Source organism: Sapajus apella, unplaced genomic scaffold, assembly GCF_009761245.1.
Source record: "Sapajus apella isolate SASKATOON/1434 unplaced genomic scaffold, GSC_monkey_1.0 scaffold3, whole genome shotgun sequence".
NCBI classification, from domain to species: Eukaryota; Metazoa; Chordata; class Mammalia; order Primates; family Cebidae; genus Sapajus; species Sapajus apella.
Window position 1 is genome coordinate 50,102,905 of NW_022436943.1, and position 17,492 is coordinate 50,120,396.

A 17,492-nucleotide genomic window follows, 5' to 3' on the forward strand; every position below is an offset into this window, starting at 1 on the left:
GTATGGTTTGGCTCTATGTCCCCACCCACATTTCATGTGAAGTTGTAATTAGTAATGTTGGGGGAAGGACCTGGTAGGAGGCGATTGGATCATGGGGGTGGATATCCCCGTTGCTGTTCTCATGATAGTGAGTGAGTTCTCATGAGATCTGGTTGTTTGAAAATGTGTAGCACTTCACCCTTCTCTCTCTCTCTCTCCCTTGCTCTTCCATGTGAAGAAGGTATTTGCTTCTCTTTTGCCCTTTTGCAATGATTGTAAGTTCCCTGAGGCCTCCCCAACCATGCTTCCTGTACAGCCTGCAGAACTGTGAGTCAATTAAACCTCTTTTCTTCATAAATTGCCCAGTCTCAGGTAGTTCTTTATAGCAGTGTGAAAATGGGCTAATACAATTTCCTATTAATTCTACCAACAGATACATCTTCTTTTGCTTCCATGTACTTCAAATGCCATCTACTTGTTTCTACTTTTTATTACCAGCCAAGCCCAGAGCACTACTATTTGTCACTTAGCCTTTCCATTGACTTTGCTGCTTCTAGGCTTGTCATAACACAATTTATTCTCTATCCTTCAAATAGCTAGGGTGATCTTTTCAGAGGGCAAATTTGATTTTGTCACTGCTTTGTTGAAAATCCTTCCATGGCATCCCATTGACCTCAAGATAAAATTCAAGCCCCTTATTGTCACCTAGGAAAGTTTGCCAGATTTGCTTCCTGCTACCTTTTCCCCTCCAGATGAGGAATTCCACATTTCCTTTTTCTCTTTTGTTGCATCCAGCTACACTGGCTTTTTTGGGGTCTTAGGTGAGCAATGCTCCAAATCCTGAAGTAGCTCCTCCTGCTTGTGAATAGCTCAAAATCCCCATTATGTAACCCACTGTCTTTCACCAGGGAGATCATGGAGCTCCTACAGCACTCCAACAGGGACCCCCATGCACTCTAGGAAAATAGCAAATCATAGAGGGAACAGCTCAAAGGCAGACAGCCTGGGTTTAATTGGACACATGAATAACAATAACATAAATAAGGAGAATAAAATATATTCACTATTATTTATTGTTTGTATAGGGATTATACTAAATTGGTTTCATTTATTGTCTCTTTTTGGCCTCAAAACAGCTCTATCTTATATTTATTCCCATTTGTTGCATAGAAAATGAATATGCAAAGAGGATACGTGTCTTGGCCATCCAGTGAAATAGGCAAAGGGAGAGTTTAAATCCTTTAAGTAGCCAAGGTCTGGTGATTCTAGTGACAGAGCTTGACTTCTGTCATATATAGAAGATTTCCAGGATATAACAAAGTATTTAGTGTGCTGCTAAGTGAACACTAAATTTTTACTATCAATAATTGTCCTTTCTGGGAGGAACCAACTCTGTTTTTTCTCTGCCCGACCACATTCTTTCCGCCCTTCAATGTTTACAGAGCTGCTGTCAATCCCTGGTATCCACCAATCACAGTCTGACTGACTCCATCATTAATTTGGCCTTTCTTTTTCTTTCATTCACCATGTAGGAGCACAAACTCCTGGAGAGCCCTGGCTGCCTTTTTATGTTTTTCTGGCATTTCTCTCTGGACTCTGCATTGTGCAAAGCAATTGTAGACCACTCAATACATGCTGGTTGAATGAATGTTTTAAGCCTCATAAGGATCAATCTTCTGACCTTGAACTCATTAGTACTGTACACTAAACAGCTGAGCTAATGAGTCAGACTAAATATCGTTAATTCTTTTTTTTAAAGAAAAGAGTGTTTTGTGAGCTCCATTCATCGGATAGCCCCATGGTTCTTAACTAGGGGATATTTTTTCCCCAGGAGACATTTGGTAATACCTGGATAAATTTTTGGGTGTCACAAAGGAGTTGCTATTAGTAATTTGTGTGTACAGGGAAGGGATGTTGCTAAACATCCTACAATGCTATAGGATAGCCCCCCTCTCCCCACAACAAGGGATTATCCAGACCACCATGTCAACAGCACCAAGGTTGAGAAGCCCTCACTTAGACCAGGTTACGTCAATAGATTGTAAAATTTACATAGATTTTATCAGAGAGTTTATAAATATGTAGTATGCATTTATGTTGCAGCTTACTTAGATCGTGTATAAATGTATGAACAATAGCATAAAACCTCTATCTGCTAAATATTTTTTGAATCAAAATTTCAAAAAATACTAGAAAAACTCATGCATAAACTTCATTAATTCAGATCTTGAGGGAAAGCTACTTCTTAACAGTGTGATTTATACCACATAAGCACCCAGTTTTATGATCTGGCATAATACAACAATAATTCAATGTGTCAGCTAACAGAATAATGCTCATAAAGAGATTTTAAAAATAGCTTTCATAAATCGATAAGAATCATCTGTTACTTATACGTTTTATAGTCAAAGGATAAAGATTTTAAAAAATATTTGGAAACTTATAACCTTAACATCACACTCTCTTTTACCTTTATAATTTCAACTAAGAATTGCAACCCATGTATCAAAGAGCATAAATTCAAAGTTAATGGTATCTAAATTAATATATTATTTCTTGATAAGGTTATGATCACTTAATTCTTATTTTGAAGTATAAGGCAAATGAAACACACACACAAACACACACACCAGCTGATGTTTGGATAGAGGCTAGAAACAGGGTCATGAAGATGGAACACTGGCAGTAAGGAAAGAATAGGGTCATAAACAAGGATTCTTTTTTTGAGGGGTTGACCTTGTGTACCTGCGACGAAAGGGTTTTTATACCTGATCCTAATATCTAAATTTTAAAATAAAAATCAAAATAGATAAAGACCCATAAAGTTTCTTAAAATCAGAAAGACCATGTTTCATGTTAAAGAAATGCATATTTTTCCTGTGTCATTTGCACAAAGATTCCAAGAGGGAACTGGAACAGTACAAGAACTGACTAACGTAGCTGGTGGTGAAGCATTGACAAGGAGACTGAGACCAGCTTAGAACTGAAGCATCAGAAACATTTTCAGACTCAGCCTTTCTCTTAAGTCATGTAGCTCCTAAGTGTCTGTAGGAAATCTGTCTAAATTTCCATCCCGAAGGTCGGAGAAAGTTGTGAAACTTCTGCCAAAGATGAAAAGACTGTTATAAAAGAGACATCTGTAAAATGACGAGTTATAACCAAGAATTGCTCCAATTCAGAATCCCTGAAGACCAGGGATACCTTGATGAAATGAAAATGATTACACTTTCAAGCAAGCAAGACAAACTTGTAAAAGGGCTTTTACATTCTTCTTAGAGAACCTGCTATAGATAGATGTAATTGTGGCAGTTTGGATCAAAAATGGAATTAAACACATAAGTGCATATTACCAGCAAAGTTAACTGGAGTGAAGGAAATATTTCCATGGTTAAGTAGGTCATCCCTCTGATTATGGCAAGAAGGCTGTGATTAAAAAAGAACAACTGATTTGTCAGACTTGATCGCTGATGACTAATTGTTAAAAGAATTCAACCACTTCAATTACCATGAGATTTCTTTTTAACACTACCTGAAATAACTGTGCCTTTTGAAAGTGAAACTAATTCTGACAGTATCGAAAGCACTTTTGTAATGTAAAAAAATTTTTAACAGATTATTATGAGAGGCACCATCAAGCAGGGTGATGATCACTGGAGTAAGAGTAAGGATCAGACGACCTGTGTGCCCTTGAGCTCTGTTACTCACAAACTGTGTGGCCGGATGAGTCACGTGACTTTTGTGAACCTCAGGTTTCACACGTCACTATGGGAATGATAATGCTTGCTCCACTTTGAGTTTTGTTGACAGGGAAATATTCAAATTCTGGGATCAGGAAAATCGAGAGCATTTGGTCATTGGGTTTGATCTGTGATACCGCCCAAATCTTGTGTTGAATTGTAATCCCTATTGGAGGTGGGGCCTGGTGGGCGGTGATTGGATCATGGGGCCTGTTTCTCATGATTTAATACCACTCCCTTTGGTGGTGTTGTGGCAATAGTGAGTGAGTTTTCTTGAGTTGTTTAAAAGTGTGTAGCGCCTGCCTCCAACCTTCTTCCTTATCGGGCCAGGAGAGGTGCTGCTCCTCCTTTCCCTTCCACCACGACTGAAAATTTCCTGAGGCCCCCCAGTGCTTCTTTTACAGCCTGTGGAACCTGAGCCAATGAAACCCTTTTCTTTATAAATTAACCAGTCTCAGGTGGTTCTTTATAGCAGTGCAAGAGTGGACTAATACAGCTGGTGGTGAAGCATTGGCAAGAAGACTCAGACAAGCTTGATTCTAAAAATAACATGTATTCTCTCTGGAGGAGAGTGAATCCAAGCCAAGGCTCACATCTGCATTCACACAATTTCGAAGCTTGATTAGATACACTGATGTTACTGTGGATGTGGGGGCAAGATGTTCACCCTGTAGAAGAGAAGGCATGCTAGACTTCAGCAGAGTAATGAGGGAGGAACTAAACTGTGAACCACATGGATAGTATTTGCCTACACTCTAGCTGCAGGCAGATCTTGAGTACAAGTTGCTACTAGTCACGTGTGTATGTTACATGGTTGGGTGGAGGAGCCAGATGAAATAGAATTTTTAATTTGGAAGATCGTATCTTTTAATTACTTAATGACTATCCACCATTCTACAATGAACTCCCATTGTAGATCCCCTCCCATCATGAAAATAATACTGACAATTAATATTGCCATTATATGTTGGTCACTATCCATATATAAACTTCCTTTAACAGTCACAATTTTGAGGTATGTAGTATTACTTGCGTTTTACACATGGGCAAACCTTTGTTCAATAGGTAAACTAATTTGACCAGGTCCCTACAACTGCTAAGTAAAGGAAGCAGACATTAGCCCTTGGTTTGCCTGAATCCAAATCTGAATTTTCCTGACATTCTATTAAAGGGATCATGTGGCCTTCTTGCATAAAACTGGAGAAGCACTCCATGCCTAGGATGGATTCCAAGCCTAGTATTGTTTCTAATGATGAATAATAGACCTTTTTTAAAGCTGTAACCCCAGCTTCTCGGAACACTAGCTTGGTGACCACCTGGCTGGAATGATTTATTGAAATGTATCAGTTCTTGTTTCGATGTGCTTAAGTGCGTCGCCAGTGTACCTTGGGGTAAATAGATTGTGGATGAAGAACTGCCATGACAACCACCCATGGCGTTATTTATGTCTTGAAGCTGCAGTGCATGGCCCCCAGAGGGCTCTTCATCCTGCTAAGGTTTGCTGTGGGTGGTAGAGGCTGGGGAGGGAGGTGGAGGGATGAGCACTTACCTATCACCATGGAGACAGGGATGCTGATAAACAGCAGGGATCCTAAGGAAGGAGCATCTGGAATAGCAGTATTGCATTTCTCAGAGGGCCCTGGTGAAGCCGATCTTTTTCAAAGGTTCCATAAATAATTTACAATCCATCTCCAAAATTAGTCCTCATGCTTTTATTCTTCGAACCTGCAATTCTTTTGGCAATAACCAAATTCCAGTTCAAAACCTATTCAAATTCTTTAAACATTTTCACCTCAGTAAGCTCTTTGGTTGAAATCAGGTGATGATTTGGCCCATCTGCCTTTAATAGCAGGAGTGGACATTTGGTGGATTTATCTTCGCATTTGAATTTCCTTTGAATAGCAGTTTATGGTTCTTTGAATGAAAGATCCCCAAAAAGCCTCTATTTTCAGCTGTATTTAATCAAACTTTTAAGAATAAGCCTTCCCATCCACATGGAACCCAACCAGATTTTTAAGATAAAAAGTGAAGGAGAAAGTTAACTAGCATGGGCTGAAAAACTCCTTTTAAAAATAGATTTTATTTTTATGTTCTCACAAAAGCCAATACTTAGACGTTATAGGGCTTTTTCAAGAATTAAGCTGTGATGCAGATGTGGCAAATTCAAAAATCTATAGAGGCCAAGAAGATAGTATCGCTGGCGACATAAGCTATGTGCCATATGACAGGGCAGAGCGGGACCTGGAGGAAACTGCAGAACATGTGTCTAACCTAACACAGACATTTGTTACTCAGCTTTGTCGTTAAAAAAAAAAACAAGAAGCAATCAGAAAGGAAAAAATACATGGCAAAATTCTGCCATTTTTAAATGATGACAACTGATTTTAAAATAATGGTATATCTAGTGGGTAAAACCATGCCAACATACAAAAAATACATGTCATGCACTTCCAGTTGGAGGCCTCAGTTGATGTACATACCATAAAACCTTACCACAGTGCTGGCACCTAGTAAGCTTTCAATAAAAATTGGCTATTCATATATATATATATATATATATATATATATATATATATATATATATGTGTGTGTGTGTGTGTGTGTGTGTGTGTGTGTATGTACATGTGTATATATATATTTTTTTACTTGAGGAGATACTAATAGTTTTGTACTTTTTTCCTCATTTATGGAGGGGAAACTAACGCTTAAAGATCTAAGCTGGGATGTGACCTACGTCTTTCTGATCTTGTCTCAGCTACGCAGCAGTGGCTGGAAAGTGTGTCATTAACAGCTATGCATTTTTAATGCTACCCTGAATTCATAATTTTTTTTAACAAAACATACTTTTGCTGCTTTCACCACTCTTGTATTGCATGTCTGTCTTACATTCAGAGAATTAATAAGCAGAAGCTAATAAGGCACAGAACTGTTTTGTTTATTTATTATTAAAGGAAAAAGACACCTATATGGAAATCTCAATTTAAAAAAAGAAAGACCCAGAGGGGTATTCTGGATTTACTGTTTTTAGGCTGGACTGCTTGTACTGTGATAGTTGCAGGATCTGAATTCACAGTTGTAACACTTTTTCTTATCTTCAGAGAAAATAAGCCTCAAAAGACTCTTTGTGGCCTCAGTCTAAATGCCGAGTTCCCTAATGCTTTGTTACTTTCGGGATAAAAAGGTTTCAAAAAGACAAAAGCTTTCTCCATTCTTGGTATTGCTTATAAAGCAGCAACCATGAAGGTAATATTTCATGTTTTTGCATCTTTATTTTTGAGGTCCAAATATGTCTATATTCTAGTAAGGAGAACCAAGGAGCAAAATCAAGGTCAGTTAAGAGATGTGAGCTAATGACCGAGGAAATAGAACAAGGTCAGTGAATGCAGATTTCTAACTTTATTTTACTGACTTACTTCAACTTTTTAGATCAAGAACTTAAGTTAGAACTATGACCCAGGAAGTAGAAGGTGGTCAGTGAGTGAAGTGTGAGCTTGTGACCTAGGAAATAGAATAAGGTCAACAAAGTAAGACAGTGTCTTAGTTAGAAAGTAGCTCTTAGAAGTCAAGAATGATGTTTTCTTTATTTCTGTGTCTTTATGCCAAGCAAAGGCTGGTAAGATCAGGAGATTATTTGAAGAAAAATCAATAATTTCTTTTCTTAAGGCAGGGTCTTACTGTACTGTCCAGGCTGGAACGTAGTGATGTGATCACAGCTCACTGCAACCTCCAACTCCTGGGCTCTAGGGATCCTCCTGCCTCAGCCTTCCAAGTAGCTGGAACTACAGGTGCTTGTCACCACACCCAGCTATTTTATTTCATTTTTCGTATTTTACCCAGGCTGGTCTTCAACTCCTAGTCTCAAAAGACCCTCTTGCCTTGGCTTCCCAATGTTTTGGGATTACAGGTATGAGCCACCACGCCCAACCATATGATTCCTTTTAAATTTTAATTTAAAACTTATGCAGCCAACAAACATATGAAAAAAAGCTCATCATCACTAGTCATTAGAGAAATGCAAATCAAAACCACATTGAGATAACATCCCACGCCAGTTAGAATGGCAATCTTTAAAAAGTCAGGAAACAACAGATGCTGGAGAGGATGTGGAGAAATAGGAACACTTTTACACTGTTGGTGGGAGTGTCAATTAGTTCAGCCATTGTGGAAGACAGTGTGATTCCTCAAGGATCTAGAACTAGAAATACCATTTGACCCAGCACCTACTACTGTGTATATAACCAAAGAATTATAAATCATTCTACTATAAAGACACATGCACAAATATGTTTATTGCAACACTGTTCACAATAGCGAAGATTTGGAACCAACCCAAATGCCCATCAATGATAGGATGGGTAAAGAAAATTTGGCACATATATGCCACGGAATACTGTACAGCCATAAAAAAGGTGAGGTCATGTCCTTTGCAGGGTCATGGATGAAGCTGGAAACCATCATTCTCAGTAAACTAACGGAAGAACAGAAAATCAAACATCGAGTGTTCTCACTCGTAAGTGGGAGTTGAACAATGAGAACACAAGGACACAGGAAGGGGAACATCACACAGGCCCCGACAGGGCCTCTCATGGGGTTGGGGTTACAGGAGGGATATCATTAGGAGAAATACCTAATATAGATGACGGGTTGATGGGTGCAGCCAACCACCACGGCACATGTATACCTATGTAACAAATCTGCATGTTCTGCGTATGTACCCCAGAACTTACAGTATAATAAAAAAAAATTTAAACTTTGTAAGTTCTCTGCCTCTTTGCAGTTGTCAAGCTTTGGGGATTTCCTTAATGTCTTTCTGCCTCAGTTTCTTCCTCTGTACAATCAAGATAATAAATATGGCTTACCTCACAGGTTGTTGTGAGAATTAAATGTTGTATGTGAATGCTTAGGATGGTGTCTGACAAGTGTTCAATATGTACTTACTCTTTTTGTAATTATTAGTATAGTCATTATAATCATTGTTCTCTTTTAAATGTTTCAAATTGCCTTTCTTAATGAGCACATTCTGTCACCTACTGGTGTGTTTCTCACTTATCTACTGGCTTTTTTATTGCACAGAACCATTCACTAGTTATTAATTAATAGACAACAAGTGGGTTCTTCGTGAGACAGGCTCTCTCCTGCTATGAAATACTATCCAAATCACATCTGCTAATTCAGTAACACCAAGCCCCAAAGTCTCATGGCATTCTCCCAGAGTAAATCTATGATAAATAAATTGATAACAAATAAGTTGCTTATTTCCTGGTAAAAGGAACATGAGAGAGTAAGAGAGATTGGTTTTGTTTTATAAGACAGATTGTCATACAAAGAATAACTTTAAATCAGAGGTTGTGGGTTTGATACACACAATGCCTGAAGGAAAGAGAAATCTCAGCCTGCTTTTCTTAGCATCACTTGACAGTTGAGTGGAAATTTCCTCTCTATTGTATGGACATAAGTATGATGGAAATCATGTCTACTTGGCTTGAGGTTCTTATAAAGATGAGTTTGGGTAGAAGCTATGTATTAATAAAACGCACACCGGGTTTCTTCCCTCCATCTCCATAGTGGTCTGCTTTTGTGGCCACTATCTATTTTTTGTTGTTTCCTTCTTGCTTTTTATTGCTCATTGATGGGTGTTTTAACAAAATATCTATTGCTTTATTACAAGGTAAGATTATAAGTCCCTGGCAAAGCAGAAGTCTGTATAATATAATGTATATGTCTAGCTTTGATAGCCTTGTTTCCACTGATTTGCTGATTACTGAAATCACTATATTGTTGTCAAAGCAGGGCTGCTACACACAGTGCATGCCTAGCCTCTGCCCCAAATCTCTACTTTCATAAAAAATGGCTTGGGGAAATGCCATTTCAGCAGAATAATAACCATTCTTTCTGGATGTATGGTGCTGTACAGTTTCAAAAGCTCTTTCCCACACAGTTTGTCATTTGATTTTCATAATAAACCTGTGAGTCTAGCAGAGCATTATCATTTCTATTTTATATATAAGGCAAATAAACCTGAAAGAATATCGTCGATTCATGGAAGGTCACAAAATGACAGTGTGGGGATTTGAACTCAAGAATACATGACTCCAGGGCCCTTGCTTTGTCCTCTATTCTCTGGCAAGGAGAAGTGATTTCTCAGAAACCAGTCCATTCATTAGGGTGCTTCTTTTTCTAAAAGGATCTGTACACTGAAAGCATGCTTAGAGGCACAATCTGAGCTATGAAATACAGCATTTTTTTTTTAATCCAGAGTGCCCCTGATCTTGTTCTGGAGTCCTTTACCTTTTTTAAAACTGTTATGGGAAAAAAAACCACAAAGAAAGTGTAGATTCTTTCTGGGTTCAAGTTTGTTAGGACAGAAAATCATCCAGAGGTCACTGATGTTGCTGGTCACTGGTGAAGTGGCATAAAGAGGAGGGGAGTGAGACCTGGGTTTGGGTACTGGAACCACCAGTTTCTAGTTGTAGTATTATAAGAAATCTCTGTAAGCCTCAAAGTATTTCTCTGTTAAATGGGAACAATAACAATATGTGCCTTACATAGATGACATGAAGATCAAAAACATATTCCCTATAAACTACTTAGTAAAGAACATTGTTTCATAATCACTTAAATAAATTATAGTTATGGTTACTATTATACCAATTTTGTAATCGCTATTTGAATGGTATAATACAGGAAAATAATCCTACTGGAAGTGCCTCAAGCATATTTTGCCTTTGGGGTCTTAACAGATCTTTGGTTCTTCAGACATAAAAATGATGTGTAAGAGTAGGATACATAATAAGTGTTTGCTTACATACTCTCTATGCCCCATCTGTCCTTGTGCAAAAAACTTGATTATAACAGTTACCATATTCCTTTCAATAAATTCAGTTCATTTCAACACATGTTTTCTGAGGACCACTATGTGTCAGTCACTGAGGGGAGAGATGGAGAGGACATGGGTTTCAGCTTTAAGAAGCTAATGGTTGGCCGGGTGTGGTGGCTTACGCCTGTAATCCCAGCACTTTGGGAGGCCAAAGCAGGTGGATCACCTGAGGTCAGGAGTTCAAGACCCACCTGACCAACATGGAGAAACCCTGTCTCTACTAAAAATACAAAATTAGCCCGGTGTGGTGGCATCCATGCCTGTCATCCCAGCTATTCGGGAGGCTGAGGCAGGAGAATCACTTGAATCCAGGAAGTGGATGTTGCAGTGAGCCAAGATCATGCCACTGCACTCCAGCCAGGGCAACAAGAGGGAGACTCTGTCTCAAAAACAAAAAGAGAAGTTAATGGTGGAAAGGGGATGATGAAAAACAGATGTCTTAAAACTGTGCTTCATGTACTATGATGTCTGTATGCCCAGAATAATATGAAAACTACACAGGGTTAGTCACTATGACAAACCAGGGGCTTAGAAGACAGAGGATTCTTTGAAGCACTTTGACATTAACAGAGTATAAAGAAAAAGTCAACAAGGGGTGAAAGAACTCTGAAGGGGATTTCTGAAATTAGATTGTCTTAGTCAATTCCTGCTGCGATAACAACATGCCTGAGACCGTGTAATTTATTAGGACAGAAGTATCTTCCTTACAGTTCTAGAGGCTGGACAGTCAAAGTACCCGCAGAACTGGCATGTGGTGAGGGCTGCTCCCTGCTTCTAAGATTGTGCCTTGTCACTGTATCTTCACACGGCAGAAGGGCAAAAAGGCCTAGGTAGTTTCCTCCAGCCCTTTTATAAGGGCACTCATCCCATCCATAAGAGGTTTGCCCTCATGACTTTATCATCACCTAAATGCCCCATCTCTTAATACTATCACACTGGAGTTTAAGTTTTAACATGTGAATTTTGAGGGACAATGCATTCAAACCATAGCACCAGTCATGGGATGCTATTGATAAGATGTGGGCTTTATCTTATGGGTTAGAGGTCATAAAGGCACAGATCATGGGCCATATACAACTCATACAGATTTTGATTGATCTCCAGGATCTTTTTAAAAAAATGCATTCACATAAGTATGAAAGCCTATTTCACTTGAAAATCTCAAAGACTATCATCTGGAGAAATCATTCAACCTGCATTTCAACATAGTGTCCATTAACTGGAGCTAAAATATGGCTACCTACAAAATACTAGACATGCTAAGATTTGTCACAGTTTCTATCAGCCCTTTCAATTACACTTGGCCTACTGCACTTATTTTTATTACGTATTTGATATCCACAGGCATATGAGATTGCCCAGTACTTCCTCCATTGTTCAGTGCTCAACATGCGTATAAAACTACACCTATCAGAAAATTTAATGTTGATCCCTTTACTGCAATGAGTACTGCTTTTCAAAGAGCCGCTCCCCAAACACCCACAACCTCATCAAATCATCTCTATCTGAATCCAGCATATTGGAATGAGACTGGTAGGCAGCAAATTAACAGCAGTAATGTTGGTACTTCTTACTGCTGCTGATAATAGCTAACATTTATTTAAGTTGACACTATGCTAATAAATTTACATTGATTATCTCAATTAATGGTACGACAAAAGCAGTTATATTATTATCCCCATTTTACTGATAAGGAATATGGGGCTTAGAAGCTAATAAAATTGTCAGCCAGGCACAGTGGTTCATGCCTGTAATCCAAGTACTTTAGGAGGCTGAGGCAGGCAGATCTGCTGAGGTTAGGAGCTCGACACCAGCCTGGTCAACATGATGAAACCCTGTCTTTATGAAAAATATGTAAACAATTAGTGGGACATAGTGGCTTGTGTCTGTAATTCCAGCTACTCAGGAGGTTGAGGAAGGAGGATCACTTGAACCCGAGAGGCAGAGGTTGCAGTGAGACAAGATGGTGCCACTGCACTCCAGCCTGGACAACAGAGCAAGACTCTGAATAAAAAAAAAAAATTGTCAAGGTTGGAGTATCTTTTTTTTTTTTTCCATTTATTTATTTTATTGCATTTTAGGTTTTGGGGTACATGTGAAGAACATGCAGGATTGTTGCATAGGTACACACGTGGCAGTGTGATTTGCTACCTTCCTCCCCATCACCTACATCTGGCATCTCTCCCCTTGCTATCTCTCCCCAACTGCCCACCTCCCACCGTCCCTCCCCTATTTCCCCCCAACTGACCCCAGTGTGTAGTGCTCCCCTCCCTGTGTCCATGTGTTCCCATTGTTCAACAGCCACCTATGAGTGAGAACATGCGGTGTTTGATCTTCTGCTCTTCTGTCAGTTTGCTGAGAATGATGGTTTCCAGGTTCATCCATATCGCTACAAAGGACACAAACTCATTGTTTTTGATGGCTGCATAATATTCCATGGTGTATATGTGCCACATTTTCCCTGTCCAGTCTATCATCGATGGGCATTTGGGTTGGTTCCAGGTCTTTGCTATTGTAAACAGTGCTGCAATGAACATTCGTGTGCACGTGTCCTTATAGTAGAATGATTTATAATCCTTTGGATATATACCCAGTAATGGGATTGCTGGGTCAAACGGGATTTCTATTTCTAGGTCCTTGAGGAATCGCCACACTGTCTTCCACAATGGTTGAACTAATTTACACTCCCACCAACAGTGTAAAAGTGTTCCTATTTCTCCACATCCTCTCCAGCATCTGTTTTCTCTAGATTTTTTAATGATCACCATTCAAACTGGCATGAGATGGTATCTCAATGTAGTTTTGATTTGCATTTCTCTGATGACCAGTGATGATGAGCATTTTTTTCATATGTTTGTTGGCCTCATGTATGTCTTCCTTTGTGAAGTATCTCTTCATATCCTTTGCCCACTTTTGAATGGGATTGTTTGTTTTTTTCTTGTAAATCTGTTTTAGTTCATTGTAAATTCTGGCAATGGGGAAAGGATTCCCTGTTTAATAAATGGTGTTGAGAAAACTGGCTAGCCATGTGCAGAAAGCAAAAACTGGACCCCTTCCTGACACCTTACAGTAAAATTAACTCCAGATGGATTAAAGACTTAAACATAAGACCTAACACCATAAAAACCCTAGAAGAAAATCTAGGCAAAACCATTCAGGACATAGGTGTAGGCAAGGACTTCATGACCAAAACGCCAAAAGCATTGACAACAAAAGCCAAAGTAGACAAATGGGACCTAATCAAACTCCACAGCTTCTGCACAGCAAAGGAAACAGTCATTAGAGTGAATCGGCAACCAACAGAATGGGAAAAAATTTTTGCAGTTTACTCATCTGACAAAGGGAAGGTTGGAGTATCTTAAACATACACAAACACTCTGTAGTGCTGCGTACTAGAGGGAAAACCCTCCCAGGTGGTATTATGAGTAGGAGGGAAAGGCAGAAACAGGAAGAACTGTGATAGAGTGCACATACTGGGCCTTATGATGTTTGCTGTTTTATACCTTCAAAGAAAATATTATTTTAGCCCAATTCAAACCTACTCAATGACAGCTGATTGATCATTGGTCTAAGAGCTGTGCAAATAAACCTACCATTCAGCTATAGACCTGTCTATACCTTACCACTGTAGCTGACAGAAAGCAATTTATAGTGATCTGTAAACTCTGTCAACAAGCCTGAAAGAACTTCTTAAAAAACAGCAACAAACAAACAGAAAGGCCAATTTGAATAAATTGGGGGACAAATTTTAGATAAGAGAAAGGATCCATTATCCTGAAAACTCGGATGAATAAAAACCTTATGAATATTTGAGAAAACAGCCTGGTATTTTCATCGAGATGTAAGAAAACCTTGGTCTCTGAAACAAAGGCAGAGTCCCATAAGGAACAACTGGCTGAGAGTAAAGACAGTAGAATGCGATGAAAATGTGCAGATTAGTGAAGTAAAAGATGGCTAAGAGACTGAAAACACTGCAATAGCACAATTAAAATAATGGCCCAAAATATTAAAAAATAGGAGGAAGAGTCAGAAATTCTGCTTCCTGAATGGTGGACTGTGTAATTCACACTAACTTTCTGTTGAAGAAAATCTTTAAAAAAAATGGGCAAAATGTTTAAAACCAAAACAATTTGCTCATTTATTTGAATAAATTTTAGGGCCAATAAGGAGATAAAGAATTAAAAAGCCAACATTAAAGAATATAACAAAACCTTGAGAGATAGATTTCGCCTTTAGAGACATTTTTCTTTCTGAAATCCTCCCAGTTTGTCAAAAGGCAGATTAGGGGCAGGGAAGAGGAGCGGAGATTTCAACAGCTTCATGGGTTTCTAGAGGAAACAAGATTGTGATTTCAGAACTTGTTAATGATGTGTAGTACTCCATTCAGGTCTTAGAACATGATCATAAGGGTTACATCCTATGAATAAAGGCTAATAGATCAACCTGCATAGGGATTGAAGCCATGTTTTGAGTTATTTAATAACTGACACAAGATTAAAATATCCGTGAGTTGGATCCTCTAGGTTTCTGCATTCTCTAGAAGAAAGTAAACATCCTAAGGCTGAATTTTCTGAATATATTTTTATTTAGACCATTCAGTGCTCAATAGAATTTTTTTTGTTTTTTTTTTTGAGACAGAGTTTTGTTCTTGTTGCCCAGGCTGGAGTGCAATGGCACGATCTTGGCTCACTGCAGCCTTCACCTCCTGGGTTCAAGCAATTCTGCTGCCTGAGCCTCCTGAGTAGTTGGGATTACAGGCATCCAACACCATGATCAGCTAATTTTGTATTTTTAGTAGAAACGGGGTTTCTCCATGTTGGTCAGGCTGGTCTCAAACTCCCGACCTTAGGTGATCCGCCTGCCTTGGCCTCCCAAAGTGCTGGGATTACAGGTGCCCAGCCTCAGTAGAAAATTAACAGGATTTTGTGGAGTTAAAATAACATGATATAAGATCAAGAGAAACAATAAACACCAAAAATGGATGCAGAGATGATAAATGTAATAAAGCTGTCAGACATAAATAACACAAATAAACAACTCTGTTAAATATGTTTAAGAACATAAATATAGGATTGATAATTTTAACAGACTCGAAAACTATAAAAAGAAACCAAATTAAAATTTTAGACATAAAAATATATATAGTAACTATAAGTAATGTAATATGTGTTAAAGAGCAGATTAGACAAAGCCAAAAGTAGAATCAGTTAACTAGAGGATAAACTCTGAAATAGATCCAAAATAAAGCATGTAAAGACAAAAGAATGAAAAATCCAGAAAAATGTGTAACATACATAGAGAATCTAGCAAAAAAGTCTTATGCACATGTAATTGGACACTTAGAAAGAAAAGAAGGGGAGAGGAAGAGGCCAAAAAAACATAAGAATTTCTTTAAAAAGACAAAATAAAGTACAGATTTAGGAAATATCTAAATCTCATGCAAGTTTAATGTAAAGCAAACCACGCCTAGGACCATGATAAGACTGCTAAAAACTAAAGGCAAAAATTACAATCTTAAAATGAAGAGAAGCAGGGAAAGACATATTAGCTTCAAATAATCAGCAATAAGACACCCTATTTATCAATAGAAACAATTGAAAGCAGAATATGAAGGAATCATATCTTCAAAATACTGAAAGAAAGGATAGCCAATCTAAAATGCCATACTTAGGGCTGGGCATGGTGGCTCATACCTGTAATCCTAGCACTTTGTGAGGCCAAGGTGGGCAAGTCCCCTGAGGTCAGGGGTTTGAGATCAGCCTGGTCAATATAGTGAAATCCCATCTCTACTAAAAATACAAAAATTATCTGGGCGTGGTGGTGCATGCCTGTAATCCCAGCTACTCAGGAGGCTGAGGAAGGAGAACTGCTTGAACCCAGGAGGCAGAGGTTGCAGTGAGCTGATAGGGCCACTGCACTCCAGCAAAAGAGTGAGACTCCATCTCAAAAAAAAAAAAAAAAAAAAAAAAACCCAAAAAACAAAACAAACAAAGAAACAAAAGATACTTAGGAAAAAAGTCCCTCTAAGGATTAATGTAAATTTAAGATCTTTTCAAAGAAACAAAAATGAAGGAAATATATCACCAGCAGAATTTGCACCAATACAAACGCTAAGAACATTTCTTCAGTGCAGAAAGAAGATATTTTATATGAAAACTCTGAAATGCAAGAATGAATAAACAACATAAAAACGAATACATGTACAGGTAAATGTAATTGCAACATATAACCATAATTTATAAAGCACTCTATCAAATAATGAGAACACACAGCTTTAGGAATATGGACAAAATTTTTAACCAGCCCCATGTGAAAGAAAACCTCTGCAGCCAATAAACATGTAAAAGTTCATCCTCATCAGTAATCAAGTAGTGGAAATTGAAACCAAATGACATATCACTAAACGCTCATCAGAATTTTAAAATTAAAAGGCTGACAGTAGCCAATCGTTGGTGAGAGTATGGAACAACAGGAACTCTCATACACAGATTCGGAAGTTAAAGCATAGAATCATTTTGGAAAACAGTATTGACAGAGCAGGAGCACTGTCATCTTAGACAAACACCATCACTTTCAGTTCCAGCTCCTTTTCTAGCCTCATGCATTTTAAGAAAATCACATCTCTTCTAACTACAAGCAGCCAGAAAGAGCAGACAGTAAAACACAGATAAGGCAGCTTCGTCGCAGAGGGACGTCGGGGAAAAGTCTCTTGTGTAACTGCAAAACTTCACCTTCATACAATGGGCTCAGGTAAAACAGTGGGCCCGAATAAGCACATTCCTTTCCCTTTAGGTGCACTAAGATAGGGAAGCTAAAAGCAGACTCAAGAAAAGGAAGGAGGGAGGGAGGGAGGGAAGGAAGGAAGGAAGGAAGGAAGGAAGGAAGGAAGGAAGGAAGGA